Source organism: Bos indicus, chromosome 17 (assembly GCF_029378745.1).
Source record: "Bos indicus isolate NIAB-ARS_2022 breed Sahiwal x Tharparkar chromosome 17, NIAB-ARS_B.indTharparkar_mat_pri_1.0, whole genome shotgun sequence".
NCBI classification, from domain to species: Eukaryota; Metazoa; Chordata; class Mammalia; order Artiodactyla; family Bovidae; genus Bos; species Bos indicus.
Genome location: NC_091776.1, coordinates 2,731,741 through 2,755,193, shown reverse-complemented (window position 1 = coordinate 2,755,193; position 23,453 = coordinate 2,731,741).

Below are 23,453 nucleotides of genomic sequence, written 5' to 3'. Positions count from 1 at the left end.
ACTTCATATATTTCACAAGTGGAAGTCTATAGCTCTTATGTTGGTGCCATCTTATTTTAGATACAGAGAGAAAAATGAATTGGCATGGTACACACACTGGATATCATTCTTACATGCAAATGTTTCCTAACCGTCAGTGCCAAAACATGCATAGACCATATTGGGTTGTCTATCTTTTCAGTTGCCGACAATACCTTAAAATATTAATCTGACATTTTTACTTTTCTCCATTTCTTTGTATTTTATTTATAAACAGTCATGAAACCCCACGGGCCTGGATAACAGCAATCTGCAGTGGGGACCTACTGTCGGGAGTTTAAGCAGAGTTGCGTAACTATAGAGTGTCTCACTAATAGGAGAAGAGGAAGACAAACTTCAGTTGACCTTTGTTTCACATTAAAATGACCGGAGTTTGACACCAAAATGACAGCTGGCCAAAACAGCTTGAGATTTCAAAGTGCTTGAGTATATATAAATATTTTGACTGATCTCATAAGCGTGTTGGAAAACACTCTAAGAAAAGTCCTTGATTTAAAAGTTGGCTATGTTTTCCCCATTTATTTGGAGGAAAGTATCACCCTCCTCCCCAGAAAAAGTTTTATCTTCTGGATTTAGAGGAAGTAGAATAATTAGAAACATGTAGTTGACCTTAACAGAACCAAGACTGGAGGTTAATACTGTGAATGTAAATTACTGTTTCGTGCACAAACCTAGCCTCAGATTCCTGTCGATTGATAATAAGACAGTTTCTGCTCCAAATTAACTTTATATAATGAGATGTCAGTAGCAATAGTATGTAGAAAGTTCACCACTAATGTTTATTTTAGCTGTTTATTTTTCTACAACAGATGTATGTCATGAACAGATCAACCCTCAACTCTAGTCTTATAGTATTCCCAAGGGCACACCTACTATCAAACCCTTTCTCTTACAATTGTCTTGACTTTTGAAAAATCTCCTTAAAGCTACTGTTTACTGTCAATGTGATATAACAGCTATGTGGGGCCTTCTGTGCACTTTTCTGTGGGCAAGGAAACCTTGGGGTGACAGTGGGGGAGAATAGGAAGCAAGAATGATAAGAGTCAAAGTGATGTGTTTGTTATTGGACAGAATAGACTAACATTATCAGCAGTACAGAGTTCAGGCAGAAGCTTTCCCATGAAGTTTGTCACATTTCTAAAAGAGGGATTCAGTTCAGTTCAGTCACTCAGTCGTGTCCGACTCTTTGCGACCCCATGAATCCCAGCACGCCAGGCCTCCCTGTCCATCACCAACTCCCTAAGTTCACTCAGACTCACGTCCATCGAGTCAGTGATGCCGTCCAGCCATCTCATCCTCTGTCGTCCCCTTCTCCTCCTGCCCCCAATCCCTCCCAGCATCAGAGTCTTTTCCAATGAGTCATCTCTTCACATGAGGTGGCCAAAGTCCTGGAGTTTCAGCTTTAGCATCATTCCTTCCAAAGAAATCCCAGGGCTGATCTCCTTCAGAATGGACTGGTTGGATCTCGTTGCAGTCCAAGGGACTCTCAAGAGTCTTCTCCAACACCACAGTTCAAAAGCATCATTTCTTCAGTGCTCAGCCTTCTTCACAGTCCAACTCTCACATCCATCCATGACCACAGGAAAAACCATAGCCTTGACTAGACGGACCTTTGTTGGCAAAGTAATGTCTCTGCTTTGGAATATGCTATCTAGGTTGGTCATAACTTTTCTTCCAAGGAGTAAGCGTCTTTTAATTTCATGGCTGCAGTCACCATCTGCAGTGATTTTGGAGCCCAAAAAAATAAAGTTTGACACTGTTTCCACTGTTTCCCCATCTATTTCCCATGAAGTGATGGGACCAGATGCCATGATCTTTGTTTTCTGAATGTTGAGTTTTAAGCCAACTTTTTCACTCTGCTCTTTCACCTTCATCAAGAGGCTTTTTAGTTCCTCTTCACTTTCTGCCATGAGGGTGGTGTCATCTGCATATCTGAGGTTATTGATATTTCTCCCAGCAATCTTGATCCCAGCTTGTGCTTCTTCCAGCCCAGTGTTTCTCATGATGTACTCTGTATAGAAGTTAAATAAGCAGGATTACAACATACGGCCTTGACGTACTCCTTTTCCTATTTGGAACCAGTCTGTTGTTCCATGTCCAGTTCTAACTGCTGCTTCCTGACCTGCTTACAGATTTCTCAAGAGGCAGGTCAGGTGGTCTGGTATTCCCATCTCTCTCAGAATTTTCCACAGTTTATTGTGATCCACACAGTCAAAGGCTTTGGCATAGTCAATTAAGCAGAAATAGATGTTTTTCTGGAACTCTCTTGCTTTTTCAATGATCCAGCAGATGTTGGCAATTTGATCTCTGGTTCCTCTGCCTTTTCTAAAACCAGCTTGAATATCTGGAAGTTCACGGTTCACGTATTGCTGAAGCCTGGCTTGGAGAATTTTGAGCATTACTTTACTAGCGTGTGAGATGAGTGCAATTGTGTGGTAGTTTGAGCATTCTTTGGCATTGTCTGTCTTTGGGATCAGAATGAAAACTAACCTTTTCCAGTCCTGTGGCCACTGCTGAGTTTTCCAAATTTGCTGGCATATTGAGTGCAGCACTTTCACAGCATCATCTTTCAGGATTTGAAATAGCTCAACTGGAAGATGGAGAAGCTCTATTCAGTCAGCAAAAACAAGACCAGGAGCTGACTGTGGCTCAGATCATGAACTCCTTATTGCCAAATTCAGACTTAAATTGAAGAAAGTAGGGAAAACCACTAGACCATTCAGGTATGACCTAAATCAAATCCCTTATGATTATACAGTAGAAGTGAGAAATAGACTTAAGGGCCTAGATCTGATAGATAGAGTGCCTGATGAACTACGGACTGAAGTTCGTGACATTGTACAGGAGACAGGGATCAAGACCATCCCCATGGAAAAGAAATGCAAGAAAACAAAATGGCTGTCTGGGGAGGCCTTACAAATAGCTGTGAAAAACTAATACAATAATGTAAAGTTTAAAAATAAAATAAAATTAAAAAAAAAAAGAAAAGAAAAGCAAAGGAGAAAAGGAAAGATATAAGCATCTGAATGCAGAGTTCCAAAGAATAGCAAGAAGAGATAAGAAAGCCTTCCTCAATGATCAGTGCAAAGAAATAGAGGAAAACAACAGAATGGGAAAGACTAGAGATCTCTTCAAGAAAATTGGAGATACCAAAGGAACACTTCATGCAAAGATGGGCTCGATAAAGGACAGAAATGGTATGGACCTAACAGAAGCAGAAGATATTAAGAAGAGGTGGCAAGAATACACAAAAGAACTGTACAAAAAAGATCTTCAGGACCCAGATAATCACGATGGTGTGATCTCTCACCTGGAGCCAGACATCCTGGAATGTGAAGTCAAGTGGGCCTTAGAAAGCATCACTACGAACAAAAGAGGGATTAGCATCAATTTAATGAAGAATCGGTTCAGGAAGGTGGAGTCTGACTAGGGTCGTACTGCCACGGTGTGGGTGCAGAGCTGAAGGCAGAGAGCAGCAATGTTTGTCTCCAAAAGGCAGTGAGCGAAGGAGGAGGGAGGTGGCGTGCATGGCATGGGCTGAGATGAGTAATTTTATTTCTATGTTTACTTTTAAATTTTTTAAAAATGCACAATTTACAGAGTTCAAACAATACAACAAAAAACAGAATGAGAATTAAGTTAGCTTTCCACCTTAAATCCAAGTCCTTAGTTCCACTGCAGAAGGTTAAAACTTTCTTGTAAACCCTCTATATGTGGACAAGAATTTATTTATGGCTGTTTTTTAAAAATCAAGCAATAGTGTTATATACAATATCTCCATTTTTCATACAGTTACAGTGCAAGTCATACTAAACATTGATTTTTTTAACCCAATAGATTATAGTTTCCCTCCTCCTGTGTCCTCAATTCCTTGTCACGGCCACATTATATTTTTTCCTATGAATGTGCCAGCACCTTATGATGGACATTTAAGTTGTTTCCAGTCCTTTGGCCCTATAAACAGTGCTTCAGTTATAACCTCGTATGTCTCAGTTCATATCTTTTTATATTTCTGCTCAAAAATATTAGAATTGTTATAGAAAGATCAGAAAATAAAGTTGTACAAATTAGATTGGTATATATAGGCCAGACCCATTTATTCTGGGACAGAGAGAAATTAGAATTAGGTGGTAGTGATAAGAAAATAAAGTTAATTTAGATTAATTGAGCTTCATTGCTCTGTAAGTTGATTTGAGGCAAAGAAAAATATGCTTCTGGATATTTTGGTGTTAATTTTCACAAAAATAAAAGTTTAAAGTTAGAGTAAGTAGCTAATGAAAGTGAGTAGACAGCAAATGTAATGATGGCTGTATAAAGCCGGCTATTCTTTTAAAGGAAAGCAAGTTATTATTTGTAGATATTCTAACAGCATTAATTACTGATTTCAAAAATTGTGAATAAAATAAGAAAAACTCATTGATACATATAGGCAGTAAGCATGTCAAAATGTGAGCTCTACTACAAAATAAAGAAATGAAAATCATGTGTGTACAATTTAGAAAAAAATTATTTTAAATTATAATACACAATGTTTGTATTAAGTAAAGACACTTTTATATGGAGACAGTTTTAAATAATATTTTGAAGAATACTGGCATGTAAGCATTCACATTATATTGTTAAATCAGACTATGTTATACTATCTACATGGAATCCTACAGATAACTAAATCTGTGATATGTTCTCTACTTAATGGATTATATTGCTTCTTTATGATTTTTTGTTTCCCAAATGTGCTATAGAAGTCCTTTTATTTTTTTTAAAGGTTGAATAAAAAAAGAAAGACTGAAGAATGTAAAGATGGAGATATAGCTTATTTTTAATAAGAACTTTTCATAAAACGTCTATTCCTTCTGTCAGAAGATGCATGCTTCCCATTCCTAGCTCCATCTACATTTACATGAGTACTTGCATCAAGATTTCTTAAGGAACTCACATTTCTATAGATGTTATGTTTTGATCAATTGAGTGTCACACTGTGATTCATCGTGAATGATCTGAAACCATCCCACAATTTTCCCTACGTAAAGTCTGTTACAAGTATGGACTGTCCTGAATGTACCTCCCCAGCCTAGACCTGCCTTCCAAGCTTCAGCCCTGCATATCCAATTCCTCCACAACATCTCTGCCTGGATGTCTCCTAGGCAGCGCTAAAATAGCACGTGTTTGTTCTAAAGGAGCTCGAGGTCTTCCTTCAGTCTCATGTGTCACTTCCAACTCCCTCTCCCACCATCATCCACACACCTGAGTCACCTTTGACCCCAGAGTCAGTGCTGTGCCCAGCCTCACCCTGCTGGCTCGGTTCCACCTGCACAGCGTGTGGGGCTTTGCCCCATTCCCAGTCTCCACTGCCACACCGAGCTGTTCCAGCCGGGCTCACTGCTCTCCCTGATTTCACTCTCACCCCCTTCAGGTCATTGCCATGTGCATGGAGATGACCTGTTCTCTTCATAAAAGAAATTCAAGTTACAACAAGATGCCATTTTCCATCTATCAGACTGGTGAATTTTAAAAATTCTGATCATACCTTGTGTTGGCAAAAGGGCTTCCCAGGTGACTCAATGGTAAATAAACCGCCTGCCAATGCAGGGGATGCAGGAGATGCGGGTTTGATCCCTGGGTCAGGAAGATTCCCCTGAAGTAGGAAATGGCAACCCACTCCAGATTCTTGCCTGGAAAAATTCCATGGACAGAGGAGCCTGATGGGTCGCAGTCTGTGTGGTTGCAAAGAGTTGGACACAACAGAGTGATAATAGGATAATAGGTGCTCAATACGTTGATGGGAGTATAAATTAATTTACTCACCTTAGGGAACAATATGGCATTATCTATCAAAATTAAATGTATATAAAGCCTTTATGACCCAGCTGTTTATTTCTGGAGTTTTATCCCTTAAGTATCTTACAGAAGGGCAAAATGATATATGCCTATTCAGTGTGGCATATGTGTGTGTACATATATGTGTGTACATCTCCTAAATATTGATAAAGGGAAAACTGATTTAAATAAAGACTTGTATATCCATGCAATAGTGTACTATGCAGCTTTTGGTCAGCTCTAAGTGAGCTGATGTGAAAAGTGCTCTAAGATGGTTAAGGAAATAAAGCAAAATTCAAACAATGTGTATATTTCAATTTTTGTTAAAAAAAATAAAAAGAAGAAATAGTGTTTGATATGGGACAGAGAAGTGGGTGGTTGTAAAACAGGAGTGAGATGAACTCTAATGAATACCCTATTTTTGAACCTGATGTTGTATATAGTTTACATATTTAAGAGGCAAAAACATTTCTCTTAAATAATCAAGATGGGCACATGGCCCCTCTGCTAAGCATCCTTCTGTGAATCCTTTGCATCTAGGGAAAAACCCAGTCCAGGACTCCATGCCTCCACTTGGACCAACCTCTGTCCATCTCCCCAGGGAGCTTTGAGGACATCTCTGAGTTCCCACATTCCAGCCCTGCTTTTGGTTCCTCTAACATGCCATGTGTTATTATTATTATTTTTAATCTCAAGAATGAAAAGGTATCTCTGTTTATGTTGCACCTGAAATGCTGCTTTCTTTTGCTTATTCCCTTCTTCTGCAGAGAAAATTCTCAGTATAAATCAGGTCCTTTTATTAGTCTTTCTCATAGAAAGATGAAAGTATATATTTATTTGGGTTTTTTCTTTAATAATTTTAATTCAATCATAATTACAATATTGTGTTGGTTTCCGCCATACATCAATATGATATCAGCCATAAGATATTTGTTCGGATTTTAATGTCTATCCTGTGCAGCACTTTTTATTTTATCAGGTTAAGGTAATGGCAAAAAAAACATTTATTGAGATTCAAGAAATCTGAGTTCTGATCCTATGGCTGCATAACTATTGCTGTTGTCATTGTTGTTCAGTTGTTGAGTCCTGTCTGACTCTTTGAAGCCCACGGACTGCAGCACGCCAGGATTCCCTGTCCTTTACTATCTCCTGGAGTTTGCTCAAACTCATGTCTATTGAGTCAGTGATGCTATCTAATCATCTCTTCTTCCTCTGCTGCCCCTTCTCCTTTTGCCTTCAATCTTTCCCAGCATCAGGGTCTTTTCTAATGAGTCAGCTCTTAGCATCAGGTGGACAGAGTATTGGAGCTTCAGCTTTAGCATCAGTCCTTCCAATGAATATTCATTGTTGATTTCCTTTATGATTGACTGATTTGATCTCCTTGAAGTTCAAGGAACTCTCAAGAGTCTTCTCCAGCACCACAATTGGAAAGAATCAGTTCTTTGGTGCTCAGCCTTCTTTATCATCTAACTCTTACATCTGTACTTGACTGTTGAAAAAACCATAGCTTTGACTATAGATCTTTAGTGGCAAGGTGATTGATGTCCTTGCTTTTTGATATCCTGTCTAGGTTTGTCACAGCTTTCCTTCCAAGGAGCAAATGTTTTTTAAATGTCATGGCTGAAGTCACTGTCTGCAGTGATTTTGGAGCCCAGGAAAATAAAATCTGTCACTGCTTTCACTTTTCCCTTTCTATTTGCCATGAAGTGATGGGACTGGATGCCATGATCTTTGTTTTTAGAACGTTGACTTTTAAGCCAGCTATTTCAGCCTCCTCTTTCATCCTCATCAAGAGCTCCTCTTCACTTTCTCACTGGTATGATATGCAAATAGCATATTGTTGATATTTCTGCTGGCAATCTTGATTCCAGCTTGTGAGTCATCCAGCCTGGTATTTCTCATTATGTACTCTGCATATAAGTTAAAAAAACAGAGTGACAATATACAGCCTTGTCATACTTCTTTCCAAAGTTTGAACCAGTCAATTGTTGCATGTAAGGTTCTGTTGCTTCTTTACCTGCCTACAGGTTTCTCAGGAGACAAGTAAGGTGGTCTGATAACCCCAACTCTTTAAGAATTTTCCACAGTTTGTTGTGATCCACTCAGTCAAAGGCTTTAGCATAGTTGAAGAGGCAGAAGTACATGTTTTTCTGGCATTACTTTGCTTTCTCTATAGTACAACGATTATTAGAAATTTGATCTCTGATTTCTCTGCCTTTTCTAAACCCAGCTTGTACATCTGGAAGTTCTTAGTTCATGTACTGCTGAAGCCTAGTTTGAAGGAATTTGAGCACAACCTTACTAGCATGGGAAATGAGCACAGTTGCATACTAGTTTGAACATTCTTTAAAACTGCCTTTCTTTGGAATTGAAATGAAAACTGATCTTTTCAAGTCCTGTGGCCACTGCTGAGTTTTCCAAATTTGCTGGCATACTTGAGTGCAGCACTTTAACAGCATCATCTTTTAGGATTTGAAATAGCTCCACTGGAATTCCATCACCTCCACCAGCTTTATTTGTAGCAGTGTTTCCTATGGCCCACTTGACTTCACAGTACTAGTACAGAGAGAAATACACAGAAATATTGAATGCAAGTGTACTCTTAATATAATTGAAATACACCAAAATATTGCATGCTTCTATAAAATAATTTTGTTATGAATGAAAGTTTAATTAAGTTCTCTCTTCAGAGTTTAATTAAATTCTTTCTTAAGAGTAACTTAACTTTATGATTATTCTCCACAGTGTAGTTGTTAGAGTCCTTCCTTACAGTTTATGAATCTGTCAAATACCTAGATATTCAGCTCACATTCTTAGATATATTTAATATAGAGACAGGATATTCTGAAATGCCAAACCCCAATTTTTTTTAATAATATTCTCTTTCAATGTTTTTATAAACAATATTTTTTCCAATATCTGTGATTTAGATCATATAGCTCTTTTCTCATTCCTGTTTCCACTAGATGTTGAGTATGGGCAGAGAGAAAGAAAAGATAGCCAGTTTTTTTTCTACTCTATATCTCAAAAGGTTCTATTTGAGAAGTCTCAAAATTTATGATTGCATTTTGGTTTTTGGATGAAGAGGAAGATATCTCCATCAAAAAAGCAGAACACAAAAGAATCTTTTGCAATAAATGTTAAGATTTCTACTGGCTGTTAAAATAGTTAATCCTACAAATTGAATATTTAAATTAGAAGAATGTATTAAATAAATACAATTTGATTCAAAAATAGGAAAATTGTTGTCTTATTACCTCTTGCAGCTTTTTCAGTTGCAATAATAACTTGACTCCACTCCATGGGAATTTTTTTTTTAATGTGTATTTATTTATTTGCACTGGGTCTTGGGTGCAGCATGCAAACCCTTAGTTACAGCATGTGGGATCTAGTTCCTTGACCAGGGATTGAACCCAGGACCCTTGCATTGGGAGCTCATAGTCTTAGCCACTAGACCACCAGGGAAGTCCCCCATGAGAATTTTTAATTATCAAATTATTCCTCCAATACTGGTTCCTACTTTCAAATTCTGGACATTGTTTAACCTATGTTTTCTGAAGATCTCACAGCACCCTAGAGAATGAGAAAATTAATCTTTTGTTATAATGGGCCACACTGGAGTTTGGGGTTATATTATAATAATTTAGCAAATCCCTATGTTATCAGAAGGACATTGTTTTAATTAATTTTTTTTTCTCTTTAGCGTATAGTCAGACAGTAGTGCTTTGGAAGTTGTCCAAAAGTGTAAGTTTGCAAATGATAGGCTAAAGTCAGCCCTCTCTGTGTCGTTCCCCTCAGTCCAGTTTTCTGGATGCGGGGAGAACAGGGTGGATCAGGGATCAGAGGCCTCTCTTCCTGCCATATCTTGTTCATAATTCTCCTAGACTCATGGCAGCTCTACCGAGGTTTTAGAACAGGAGGCTGGCATTATCTGAGACTCACCTGTGCTGACCCTGGATGAATCAGACAGATGCATTGGCCCCGGGGGTTAAAGTTCTCAGGAGATAAATGGCATTATAAGGTAATAACACAAGACTGAGCTAATCTATTTTTCCAGCTACTAATTTGAGGGAAGTTTGATTTGTTGACAAATGAAGGGGAATTCTTTGACTTCACATAACATAGTTAGAGGAAGGTGGCCATTTCAGTTAGGCGACCAGAATCCCTAGTTCAGTTCCTCCTGGTACAGAAAACAACTTTCTGTTTTAAGAAAGTGAAGTGGGTTATTGTACTTTTGTGGAATTTTCTAGATGTTTTGAGCTCTGTTCCTTTAGAATGAAATAAGATATGACATGACCAGACTGCTGCTGCTTTACAGTATATATTTGTGTCAGTTTAATCAGGGATACATGGATTTTCTTTCTGTCTAAAAGTCAGATGAGGCAAGAAAAGAGTCTCAGAAGAATTGTCTGTCCCTAACGTGCCACCGTTTCCCCAGAACTGCCCTTGTCAGAGTCTCCCAAAACCTTTATTCTGTTTAATTCTGTGGTCTATTATTATCATCTCACTTGGACCCTGAGCATCTTTTGACACTGTTAGGTACTTCTCCTTTAAATACTTTAATTGACTCCCACAGCACTACAGTTCTGTGGGGGTCTCCTACCTCCTTGTCTGATAATCCTCTGTCTCATCTGCTGGATCTTCCTCTTCCTCTTCTAAACATGGCAGTGTTCAAGATATGGTCCTTGGACCTCTCCTCATTTCTAGCTACACTTACACCTGAAATTATCTCATCCTATCTTTAACCTTCAGATACCACCTGTATGTTGTACTAAGTCACTTCAGTCACGTCCAACTCTCTGCAACCCCATGAACTGCAGCCTGCCAGGCTCCTCTGTACATGGGATTTTCCAGACAACAATACAGGAGTGGGTTGCTATCCCCTTATCCAGGGGATCTTCCTGACCCAGGGATGGAACCTGCCTCTCTGCTGCATTGGCAAGCTGGATCTTTATACCTAGAGCCACCTACCTGAATACTCAGTTCAGTTCAGTCACTCAGTCCTGTCTGACTCTGCAATCCCATGGACTACAGCATACCAGGCTTCCCTGTGATGCACCAACTCCCAGAGTTTACCCAAATTCATGTCCATTGAGTTGGTGATGCCATCCAACCATCTCATCCTCTGTCGTCCCCTGCTCCTCTTGCTCCCAATCCCTCCCAGCATCAGGGTCTTTTCCAATGAGTAAACTCTTCGCATGAGGTGGCCAAAGTATTGGAGTTTCAGCTTTAGCATCAGTCCTTCCAATGTACACCCAGGACTGATCTCCTTTAGGATGGACTGGTTGGATCTCCTTGCAGTCCAAAGGACTCTCAGGAGTCTTCTCCAACACCACAGTTGAAAAGCATCAATTCTTTGGCTCCCAGCTTTCTTTATAGTCCAACTCTCACATCCATACATGACTACTGGAAAAACCATAGCTTTGACTAGACGGACCTTTGCTGGCAAAGTAATGTCTCTTCTTTTTAATACACTCTATGTTTGTCATAGCTTTTCTTTCAAGGAGCAAGAGTCTTTTAATTTCATGGCTGCAGTCACCATCTGCAGTGATTTTGGAGCCAAAAAAAATTAAAATCTGTCACTGTTTCCATTGTTTCCCCATCCATTTGCCATGAAGTGATGGGACCGGATGCCATGATCTTCATTTTTTGAATGTTAAGCTTTAAGCCAACTTTTTCACTCTCCTCTTTCACTTTCATCAAGAGGCTCTTTAGCTCTTCTTTGCTTTCTTCCATAAAGGTGGTGTCATCTGCATATCTGAGGTTATTGATATTTCTCCTGGTAATCTTGATTCTAGCATGTGCTTTAATCCAGCCTGGCATTTCACATGATGTACGCTGCATATAAGTTAAATGAGCAGGGTGACAACATATAACTTTGATGTACTCCTTTCCCAATTTTGAACCAGTCTATTGTTCCATGTTCGTTTCTGACTGTTGTTTCTTGACCTGCATACAGATCTCTCAGGAGGCAGGTATGTTCAAGCTGGATTTAGAAAAGGCAGAGGAACCAGAGATCAAATTGGTAACATCCACTGGATCCTTGAAAAAGCAAGAGAGTTCCAGAAAAACATCTACTTCTACTTTCTTGACTATGCCAAAGCCTTTGACTGTGTGGATCACAACAAACTACAGAAAATTCTTAAAGAGATGGGAACCAACCTACCTGCCTCCTGAGAAATCTGTAGGCAGTCAAATCAAGAAGCAACAGTTAGAACCTGTATGCTGCTGCTGCTAAATCGCTTCAGTAGTGTCTGACTCTGTGCGACCCCATAGACGGCAGCCTACCAGGCTTCTCCATCCATGGGATTCTCCAGGCAAGAACACTGGAGTAGGTTGCCATTTCCTTCTCCAATGCATGAAAGTGGAAAGTGAAAGTAAAGTCGCTCAGTCATGTCTGACTCTTAGCGACCCCATGGACTGCAGCCTACCAGTCTCCTCCATCCATGGGATTTTCCAGGCAACAGTACTGGAGTGGGGTGCCATTGCCTTCTCCCACCTGTATGCTAATGGCTCTCAAATTAATTTTTCCAGCTTCTATGTTTTCCTCTACCCTAATCATGTATCAGTTGTTTAATTAGCAATCCCACTTGGATGCCTAGTAAGCATTTCAAACTTAACATGTCCAGCTGAACTCCACTCCACCACCATCCAACCAACACCTCTTCTTCTCAGTAAATGACTGCTTCAAGCCTAAAACCTTCATGTCATCCCTGCCTGCTCCCTTTTTCTCATGCCTCACATACAGTCCAGCAGCAACAGCTCTGCACCTATGCCTCCAAAACATGCCAAAACTCTGTCCACTTATCACCTCCACTATGGCAATAGTGCAGCAGAGCCTCAGTTATTGCAATAATCACCTAACTGGTGTCCCTATTTCTACTCTCCACTATCTTCTATTCCCAAAAGAGAGGCATCCTTTAAACATGTAAGTCAGACCATGTCTGTCCTTTGTTCCACCTCCTCAATATCACCTAGAGTAAAAGCCAAAGTCCTTAAAATGTCTAGCCTCGGGTTCCCTCTCCAACCATCTCCCATGCAGTCCCTCTGCTCCAGTCTCACTGGCCTCCTTTCCAGGCTGCCTCAAGGTCTTTTCACGTCCTTCTCCCTCTGACTCAAAGTCTCACTGCCTTTCTGTCACTTCAGGTCTCAACTCAAGAAGTGAGCTCTTCAAAGAGAACAACCTGGCAACCCTGTTCAGTTGTGCCTAAAACCTTCTAACATTTCCTGTCGCCCTACCCTGATTCATTTACCTTGATGGCCCTTAATCCTATCTGACCTACTGTCTGTTTTACCTACTTATTTTTTATTACTAATACTCTTCAGCTGCAGTCTCACCCCTGCACCCTCACCCCACACACTCAAGTGTAAGCCCTTTGAGGGCAGAGAATTTTATGTTCACTGTTGTACCCTTAACACTGGAGGAGAGCTTGGCACACAGTAAGCCCTTAATGTGTGCATGTGTGCTCAGTTGTTCAGTAGTGTCCTAGTCTTTTGTGACCCTATAGACTATAGCCCTCCAGGTTCCTCTGTCCATGGGACAAGAATTCTCCAGGCAAGAATACTGGAGTGGGTTTCCATTTTCTCCTCCAGGAGATCTTCCCAACCCAGAGATTGAACCCACGTCACTTGCATTGGCAGGTGGATTCTTCATCACTGAGCCACCTGGGAAGTCCAGGCCCTTAATAAATATTTGTAAAATGAACCCATGCTTTTGAAAAGTTTGTGTTGCTACATACCCTAATGACTCTAATCTGATAGGATGGACATTTTAACAGCCAAAACTGTTAACATTGTGAACTTTCCTATATTTGAACTATTAAGGTGACATTAATTTAACACCTACTCTGTGCCAGGAAGAGTCGAACACAACTGAGCAACTGATCTGATCTGATCTGAAGCACAGAGAGATAAGCAAAACATAGCCATTTGCTCCATTTAAAATTTTATTTTGTGTACAAAAAAAAAAGGAAAAAGTATATAGCTTTCCTATCAAAAACATCAAAAGTAATGAACAACTCTTTTCCAACAACACAAGATAAGACTCTATACATGGACGTCTCTAGATGGTCAACAACAAAATTAGATTGATTATATTCTTTGCAGCCAAAGATGGAGAAGCTCCATACAGTCAGCAAAAACAAGACCAGGAGCTGACTGTGGCTCAGATTATGAACTCCTTATTCTCAAATTCAGACATAAATTGAAGAAAGTGGGGAAAACCACTAGATCATTCAGGTATGACCTAAATAAAATCCCTTATGATTATACAGTGGAAGTGAGAAATATATTTAAGAGACTAGATCTGATAAAGTGCCTGATGAACTATGCACGGAAGTTCATGACATTGTACAGGAGACAGAGTTCAAGCCCATCCCCAAGAAAAAAAAAATGCAAAAAAGCAAAATGGCTGTCTGAGGAGGCCTTACAAATAGCTATGAAAAGAAAAGAAGCAAAAAGCAAAGGAGAAAAGGAAAGATATACCCATTTGAATGCAGAGTTCCAAAGAATAGCAAGGAGAGATAAGAAAGCATTCCTCAGTGATCAATGCAAAAAAAAATAGAGGAAAACAATAGAATGGGAAAGACTAGAGATCTCTTCAAGAACATTTGAGATACCAAGGGAACATTTCATGCAAAGATGGGCTCGATAAAGGACAGAAATTATAGGGACCTAACAGAAGCAGAAGATATTAAGAAGAGGTGGCAAGAATACACAGAAGAACTATACAAAAAAGATCTTCATGACCCAGATAATCACAATGATGTGATCACTCACCTAGAGCCAGACATCTTGGAATGTGAAGTCAACTGGGCCTTAGGAAGCATCACTACGAACAAAGCCAGTAGACATGATGGAATTCCAGTTGAGCTATTTCAAATCCTAAAAATTGATGCTGTGAAAGTGCTCCACTCAATATGTCAGCAAATTTGGAAAACTCAGCAGTGGCCACAGGACAGGAAAAGGTCAGTTTTCATTGCAATCCCAAAGAAAGGCAATGCCAAAGAATGCTCAAAATACTGCACAATTGCACTCATCTCACACGCTAGTAAAGTAATGCTCAAAATTCTCCAAGCCAGGCTTCAGCAATATGTGAACCATGAACTGCCTGATGTTCAAGCTGGTTTTAGAAAAGGCAGAGGAACCAGAGACCAAATTGCCAACATCTGCTGGATCATTGAAAAAGCAAGAGAGTTCCAGAAAAACATCTATTTCTGCTTTATTAACTATGCCAAAGCCTTTGACTATGTGGATCACAACAAACTGGAAAATTTTGAAAGAGATGGGAATACCAGACCACCTGACCTGTCTCTTGAGAAACCTGTATGCAGGTCAGGAAGCAACAGTTAGAACTGGACATGGAACAACAGACTGGGTCCAAATAGGAAAAGGAGTCCATCAAGGCTGTATATTGTCACCCTTTTTATTAACTTATATTCAGAGTGCATCATGAGAAATGCTGGAAGAAGCATTTCTTCTTCTTCCAGCTTGTGCTTGCTGGGAGAAATATCAATAACCTCAGATATGCAGATGACACCACTCTTATGGCAGAAAGTGAAGAAGAACTGAATAGTCTCTTGATGAAAGTGAAAGAGGAGAGTGAACAAGTTGGCTTAAAGCTCAACATTCTGAAAAGTAAGATCATGGCATCCGATCCCATCACTTCATGGCGAATAGATGGGGAAACAGTGGAAACAGTGGCTGGCTTTATATTTGGGGGCTCCAAAATCACTGCAGACGGTGACTGTAGCCATGAAATTAAAAGAGGTTTACTCCTTGGAAGGAAAGTTATGACCAACCTAGACAGCATATTAAAAAGCAGACACACTACTTTATCAACAAAGGTCCATCTAGTCAAGGCTATGGTTTCTCCAGTAGTCATGTTGGATGTGAGAGTTGGACTATAAAGAACTTGAGTGCAGAAGAATAGATGGTTTTAAACTCTGGTGTTGGAGAAGACTCTTGAGAGTCCCTTGGACTGCAATGAAGTCCAACCAGTCCATCCTAAAGGAGATCAGTCCTGGGTGTTCATTGGAAGGACTGATGTTGAAGTTGAAACTCCAATATTTTGACCATCTGATGCAAAGAGCTGACTCATTTGAAAAGACCGTAATGTAGAGAAAGATTGAAGGCAGGAGGAGAAGGGGATGACAGAGGATGAGATGGTTGGATCCATGTACATGAGTCTGAGTGAACTCCAGGAGTTGGTGATGGACAGGGAGGCCTGGCGTGCTGAGATTCATGGGGTCACAAAGTGTTGGACACGACTGAGCGACTGAACTGAACTGATACCTGAAGAAATAGAACATTACCAATGCAGGTAAGCTCTCATTTTACTCTTCTCAATTGCATCTCCTTCCTTGCTGCCAGAGGGAACTGCTATCCTGAATTTGGTGTTTATTATTCCTGTGCATTTTAAAAGTACTTTTGCTATGTATGGATCCGTAAACCACACATAGCATTGTTAAGTTAAAATACTGTCAAAACACAGGTCTTTGGCTTTTCTCAATGTTGTTTATGAGATTCATCTGTGTTGATACACATATGTATTTTCACTGCTGTATAGCTTTCCACCTTCTTATCCATTCCACTGTTAGTGGACATTTCGGTTATTTCTAGGGTTTTGATATTATGAGTATTGTTGCCTTAACTCTAGACCAGTTCTGCCCAATAGAAATGTCTGTACTGATGGAAATGTCTCATATCTGGATGCTACAGTAGCATACCTCTAGCCACATATGGCTCTTGAGCATTCGAAATGTGGCTAGTCTGGGTGAGGGATCTTATTTTTAAATTTTATTTAACTTTAATTCATGTGGTTAGTGACTACTGTACACCACAGTTCTGTACTACATTTGTCTCTTTGGGTACATATGAGAATTTATCTAGGGTGTTAATTCTCAGTACAGTCAAACATCACAAATTTATTTTGTGTCACCCCATTTACTATCTTGAAATGAAATTCATAAATAATTTAACTTATCTACACACAGTAAAAATCAAATGTAATGTATTTACTGTGCTATAAGAAAGTTAAATAAAACAATAGGTATTTCAATGTTAATGGCCACAGATACATGATAGTACATTAGGAGATGAAATGAAGTCACCTACAATCGCAGGCTCATAGAGGCTTGTGATGTTAGAAACTCAACTTTCAAAAAACTAAGATTGTGGCATCCGGTCCCATTACTTGAGGACAAATAGATAGGGAAACAATGGAAACAGTGATAGACATTATTTTCTTGGGCTCCAAAACCACTGTGGATGGTGACTGCAGCCTTGAAATTAAGACACTTGCTCCTTGGAAGAAAAGCAATGACAAACCTAGACAGTTATTAACAAGCAGAGAGATTTTTTTGTGTAAAAAGGTCTGTATAGTCAAAGCTATGGTTTTTCCAGTAGTCATGTGCAGATGTGAAAGCTGGACAAAAAAAAAAAAGGCTGAGAGCTGAAGAATTGATGCTTTCGAAGTGTGGTGCTGGAGAAGACTCTTGAGAATCCCTTGAACTGTAAGGAGATCAAACCAGTCAATCCTAAAGGAAATCAGTCCTAAATATTCATTAGAAGGACTGATGCTGAAGCTGAAGCTCTAATACTTTGGCACCTGATGGGAAGAGCCACTTCACTGGAAAAGACCCTGATACTGGGAAAGATTGAAGGCAGGATGACAAGGGGAAAACAGAGAGTGAAATAGTTGGATGGCATCACTGACTCAATGGACATGAGTTTGAGCAAAATCTGGGAGATAGTGAAGGACAGGGAAGTCTGGCGTGCTGCAGTCCATGGGATCACAAAATGTTGGACATGACTGAGTGACTGAACAGCAACAACAAAAACCCATCAAGGGACAGACACCAGAAGCAAGAACTACAGCCTTACAGCCTGCATAACACATGCTGTAAACACAGAAATGTAAAGAAAATGAGACAGCAGAGGAATATATTCCAGACAAAGGAACAAGGTAAAACCCCAGAAGAACAATTAAGTGACGTGTTCCGCACAATTGCACTCATCTCACATGCTAGTAAAGTAATGTTCAAAATTCTTCAAGCCAGGTTTCAGCAATATGTGAACCATGAACTTCAAGCTGGTTTTAGAAAAGGCAGAGGAACCAGAGATCAAATTGCCAACATCCTCTGGATCATAGAAAAAGCAAGAGAGTTCCAGAAAAACATCTATTTATGCTTTATTGACTAGGCCAAAGCCTTTGACTATGTGGATCACAATAAACTGTGGAAAATTCTGAAAGAGATGGGAATACCAGACCACCTGATCTGCCTCTTGAGAAATTTGTATGCAGGTCAGGAAGCAACAGTTAGAACTGGACATGGAACAACAGACTGGTTCCAAATAGGAAAAGGAGTGTGTCAAGAATGTATATTGTCACCCTGTTTATTTAACTTATATGCAGAGTACATCATGAGAAACGCTGGACTGGAAGAAACACAAACTGGAATCAAGATTGCTGGGAGAAATATCAATAACCTCAGATATGCAGATGACACCACCCTTATGGCAGAAAGTGAAGAGGAACTAAAAAGCCTCTTGATGAAAGTGAAAGTGGAGAGTGAAAAAGTTGGCTTAAAGCTCAACATTCAGAAAACGAAGATCATGGCATCCGGTCCCACCACTTCATGGGAAATAGATGGGGAAACAGTGGAAACAGTGGCAGACTTTCTTTTTCTGGGCTCCAAAATCACTGCAGATGGTGACTGCAGCCATGAAATTAAAAGACGCTTACTCCTTGGAAGAAAAGTTATGACCAACCTAGATAGCATGTTCAATAGTAGAGACATTACTTTGCCAACAAAGGTTTGTCTAGTCAAGGCTATGGTTTTTCCTGTGGTCATGTATGGATGTGAGAGTTGGACTGTGAAGAAGGCTGAGCACCAAAGAATTGATGGTTTTGAACTGTGGTGTTGGAGAAGACTCTTGAGAGTCCCTTGGACTGCAAGGAGATCCAACCAGTCCATTCTGAAGGAGATCAGCCCTGGGATTTCTTTGGAAGGAATGATGCTAAAGCTGAAACTCCAGTACTTTGGCCACCTCATGTGAAGAGTTGACTCATTGGAAAAGACTCTGATGCTGGGAGGGATTGGGGGCAGGAGGAGAAGGAGAGGATGAGATGGCTGGATGGCATCACTGACTCAATGGACGTGAGTCTCAGTGAATTCCGGGAGTTGGTGATGGACAGGGAGGCCTGGTGTGCTGCGCTTCATGGGGTCACAAAGAGTCGGACACGACTGAGCGACTGATCTGATCTGATAGGCAATTAAGGGTTATAGGCAATCTATCTGAAAAGGAATTCAGAGTAATGATAGTAAAGATGATCTAATATCTTGGAAAAAGAATGGAGACATAGACTGAGAAGATACAAGAAATGTTTAATGAAGAACTGCAAGATAAAAAGAACAGAGTACAACAATACAGTAACTAAAATGGAAAAACACTCTAAGGAATCTTTAGCAGAATAAATGAGAAGCTTTATTTAGCTGGGAAATTGGTATAAATCACTGTCTGGAACAGAATAAAGGAAAAAGAATGAAATAAAATGAAGACAGTTTAAGAAACCACTAGGACAATATGAAATGCACAAAAATTCATGTTATAGGGCTCCCAGAAGGAGAAGAGAAAAGGAGCCTGAGAAAATAGTTGAAGAGATAATAGTTGAAAATTTCCCTAACATGGGAAAGGACATAGTCACTCAAATCTAGGAAGCACAGAGAGTCCCATATAGGATAATCCCAAGGAGGAACTTGCAGAGACAAGGTTAATCAAACTGACAAACATTAAAGACAAAGAAAAAATATTAAAGGCATTCCGCTCTAAAAGCACAAAGGAAAAGCAACAAATAACATACAAGGGATTCCGTATAAGGTTATCAGTTGACTTTTCAGCAGAAACTCTGCAGGCCAGAAAGGAGTGGCAAGATATATTTAAAGTGATGAAAGGGGAAAATAAGCCCTACTGTAGCAAGAATACCTGCAACCAAGAATACTCCATTCAGCAAGCTTCTCATTCAAATTCAATAGGGAGAAATCAAAAGCTTTACATGTAAGAAAAAGCTAAGAGAATTCAGTACCACCAAACCAACTTACAGCAAATAGTAAACAAATTTCTCTAGGCAAAGAAGAGAAGGCCACAACTAGAAACAAAACTACGAATGAGAAAACTGACCAGTAAAGGCAAACACACAGTAAAGACAGGAAATCATCCACACACAAATATGATAGCAGAGCCAGCAATCATGAGAAAAGAGTAAAAATTAGAATTGCATTCGAAATTAAGAGACCAGCTACTTAAAATGATCTTGTGTGTGTGTGTGTATATATATAGGCTGCTATATTAAAACCTTGTGCTAACCACAAACCAAAAATATACAATAGCTATACACACAAAAAAGAAACAGGAATCCAAACAGAACACTAAAGATACTTATCAAAGCACAAGAGAAGAGAGCAAAAGTGGAAGGGAAGGCAAAAGACCCACAAAAACAAATCCAAAACAATTAATGACATAGCAATAAGAACTTGTGTGTGTCTGTGTGTGTTAGTTGCTTAGTCGTGTTCAACTGTTTGCAACCCCATAGACCACAGCCCACCAGGCCCCTCCGTCCATGGGCTTCTCCAGGCCAGAACACTGGAGTGGGTTGCCATTTCCTTCTCCAAAGCAATAAGAACATACATATCAGTAATTACTTTCAATACAAATGAATCAAATGCTCCAAGCAAAAAACAGACTAGCTGAATGGATACAAAGCCAAGACCCATATAAATTATGTCTCCAAGGGATCCACTTCATATCCAGGGACACATACTGACTGAGAGTGAAAGGACAGAAAAAGTTACCCCATGCAAATAGGGAAAAAAAAAAAAAAAGCTGGAGCAGCAATACTCATTCAGACAAAACAGACTTTAAAATAAAGACTGTTGCAAGAAACAAAGACAATACATAATGATCAAGGCATGGATCCAAGAAGAAGATATAACAACTGTAAATATATATGCACCCAACATAGGATCACCTCAATATATAAGGCAAACATTAAGAGCCATAAAAGGAGAAATTGACTGTAGCACAATAATAGTGGGAGACTTTAACACCCCACATCAGTGGACAGATCATCCAGACAGAAAATCAATGAGGAAACACAGGCCTTAAATGACACATTATACCTGATGGACTTAATGGATATTTATATATAGAACATCCTGTCTATAGATGTTTTACTATAGAACATTCCATCTGAAAGGAGCAGAGTACACATTCTGAAACATTCTCTAGGAGGTATCACATGCTGAGTCATAAAGCAAGCCTTGCTAAATTTAAGCAAATTAAAATCCTATCAAGCGTCTTTTCTGACCACAACACTATGAGATTAGAAATCAACCACAAGGAAAAAAAAAAAAAAGTAAACACAAGGAGGCAAAACAGTATGCTACTAAACAACCAATAGACCACTGAAGAGAGCAAAGAGGAAATAGGGGGAAAAAAGAGAGAGAGAGACAGATAAAACAAAACATGATGATTCAAAACCTATGGGATGCAGCTAAAGCAGTTCTAAGAGGGAAATTTATAGCAATACAATCTAACCTTAAGAAACAAAATAAAGCTCAAATAAACAAGCTAAACATACCCCTAATGCAACTAGAGAAAAAGAAAGAAAACTCAAAACTAGTAGAAAGAAAGAGACCATAAAGATGAGAGAAGAAATAAAATAGAGACAAAGACAATAGCACAGATTAAAGAAACTAAAAACCGGCTTTTTGAAAGGATTAAAATAGAGACAAAGACAATCAGATCAGATCAGTCACTCAGTCATGTCCGACTCTTTGCGACCCCATGAATCGCAGCACACCAGGCCTCCCTGTCCATCACTAACTCCTAGAGTTCACTCAGACTCACGTCCATCGAGTCAGTGATGCCATCCAGCCATCTCATCCTCTGTCGTCCCCTTCTCCTCCTGCCCCCAATCCCTCCCAGCATCAGAGTCTTTTCCAATGAGTCAACTCTTCACATGAGGTGGCCAAAGTACTGGAGTTTCAGCTTTAGCATCATTCCTTCCAAAGAAATCCCAGGGCTGATCTCCTTTAGAATGGACTGGTTGGATCTCCTTGCAGTCCAAGGGACTCTCAAGAGGCTTCTCCAACACCAGAGTTCAAAAGCATCAATTCTTTGGTGCTCAGCCTTCTTCACAGTCCAACTCTCACATCCATACATGACCACAGGAAAAACCATAGCCTTGACTGGACGAACCTCTGTTGGCAGACAAAGACAATAGTACAGATTAAAGGAACTAAAAACTGGCTTTTTGAAAGGATTAAAAAAATCCTTTGAAAGGATTAAAGTTTTAAAGATAAAACTTTAGCCAGATTCATCAAGAAAAAAAAGGAGAGGGCTCCAGTCAATAAAATTAGAAATGAAAAAGAAGAAATTACAACTGACACCATGGAAACACAAAGGATCACTACTACAAGCAACTGTATGCCAATAAAATGGACAACTTAGAAGAAACGGATAAATTCTTAGAAGTATAATCTCCCAAGACTGAACCAGGAAGAAATAGAAATTATGAATAGACCAATCACAAGTACTGAAATTGAACTGTGATTTAAAAATTCCCAGCACACCAAAGTCCAGGACCAGATGGCTTCACAGGTAAATTTTATCAACCATTCAGAGAAAGGTTAACACCTATCCTTCTGAAACTCGTCCCAAAATTTTCAGAAGAAGGAAAACTCCCAAACTCATTCTATGTGGCCACCATTACCCTGATATCAAAACCAGAAACAGATACCACACAAAAGAAGAAAATGACAGATGTACATCACTGATGAACCTACATGCAAAAATTCTCAACAAAATACTTGCAAACTGAGTCTAACAATACATTAAAAGTATCATTCACCATAATCACCTGGTATTTATACCAAGGATACAAGCATTTTTCAATATCTGCAATCAATCAGTGTGATATACCACAAAAATAAACTAGAATAAAATCCATATGATTATAGGATTCATATGATTTTGCATCAATAGATGCAAAAAAAAGCTTTTGACAGAATTCAACACCCATTTATGATTTAAAATTTTCTAGAAAATGAACATAGAGGGAATATGTGCTGTGCTTAGTTGTTCAGTCGTGTCTAACTCTTTGAGACCCCCATGGACTGCAGCCCTCAGGCTTCTCTGTCCATGGGGATTCTCCAGGCAAGAATACTGGTATGGGTTGCCACAGCCTCCTCCAGGGGATCTTCCTAACCCAGGGATCGAACCCAGGTCTTCCTCAGTGCAGGTGGATTCTTGGCCATCTGCGCCACCAGGAAAGCCCAAGAATACTGGAGTAGGCAGCCTATTTTTCCAGAGGATCTTCATGACCCAGGAATCGAACCAGGGTCTCCTGCATTGCAGGCTGATTCTTTACCAGCAGAACTACCAGGGAATCCCTAGAGGGAATATACCTCACCATTATAAAGGTCATATATGACAAACTCAGCCTATCTGCCCTCTGATGCCCTCTCTTAGCAACTACCAACCTACTGGGGTTTCTATTACCTTGGACATGAAGTATCTCTTCACGGCTGCTCCAG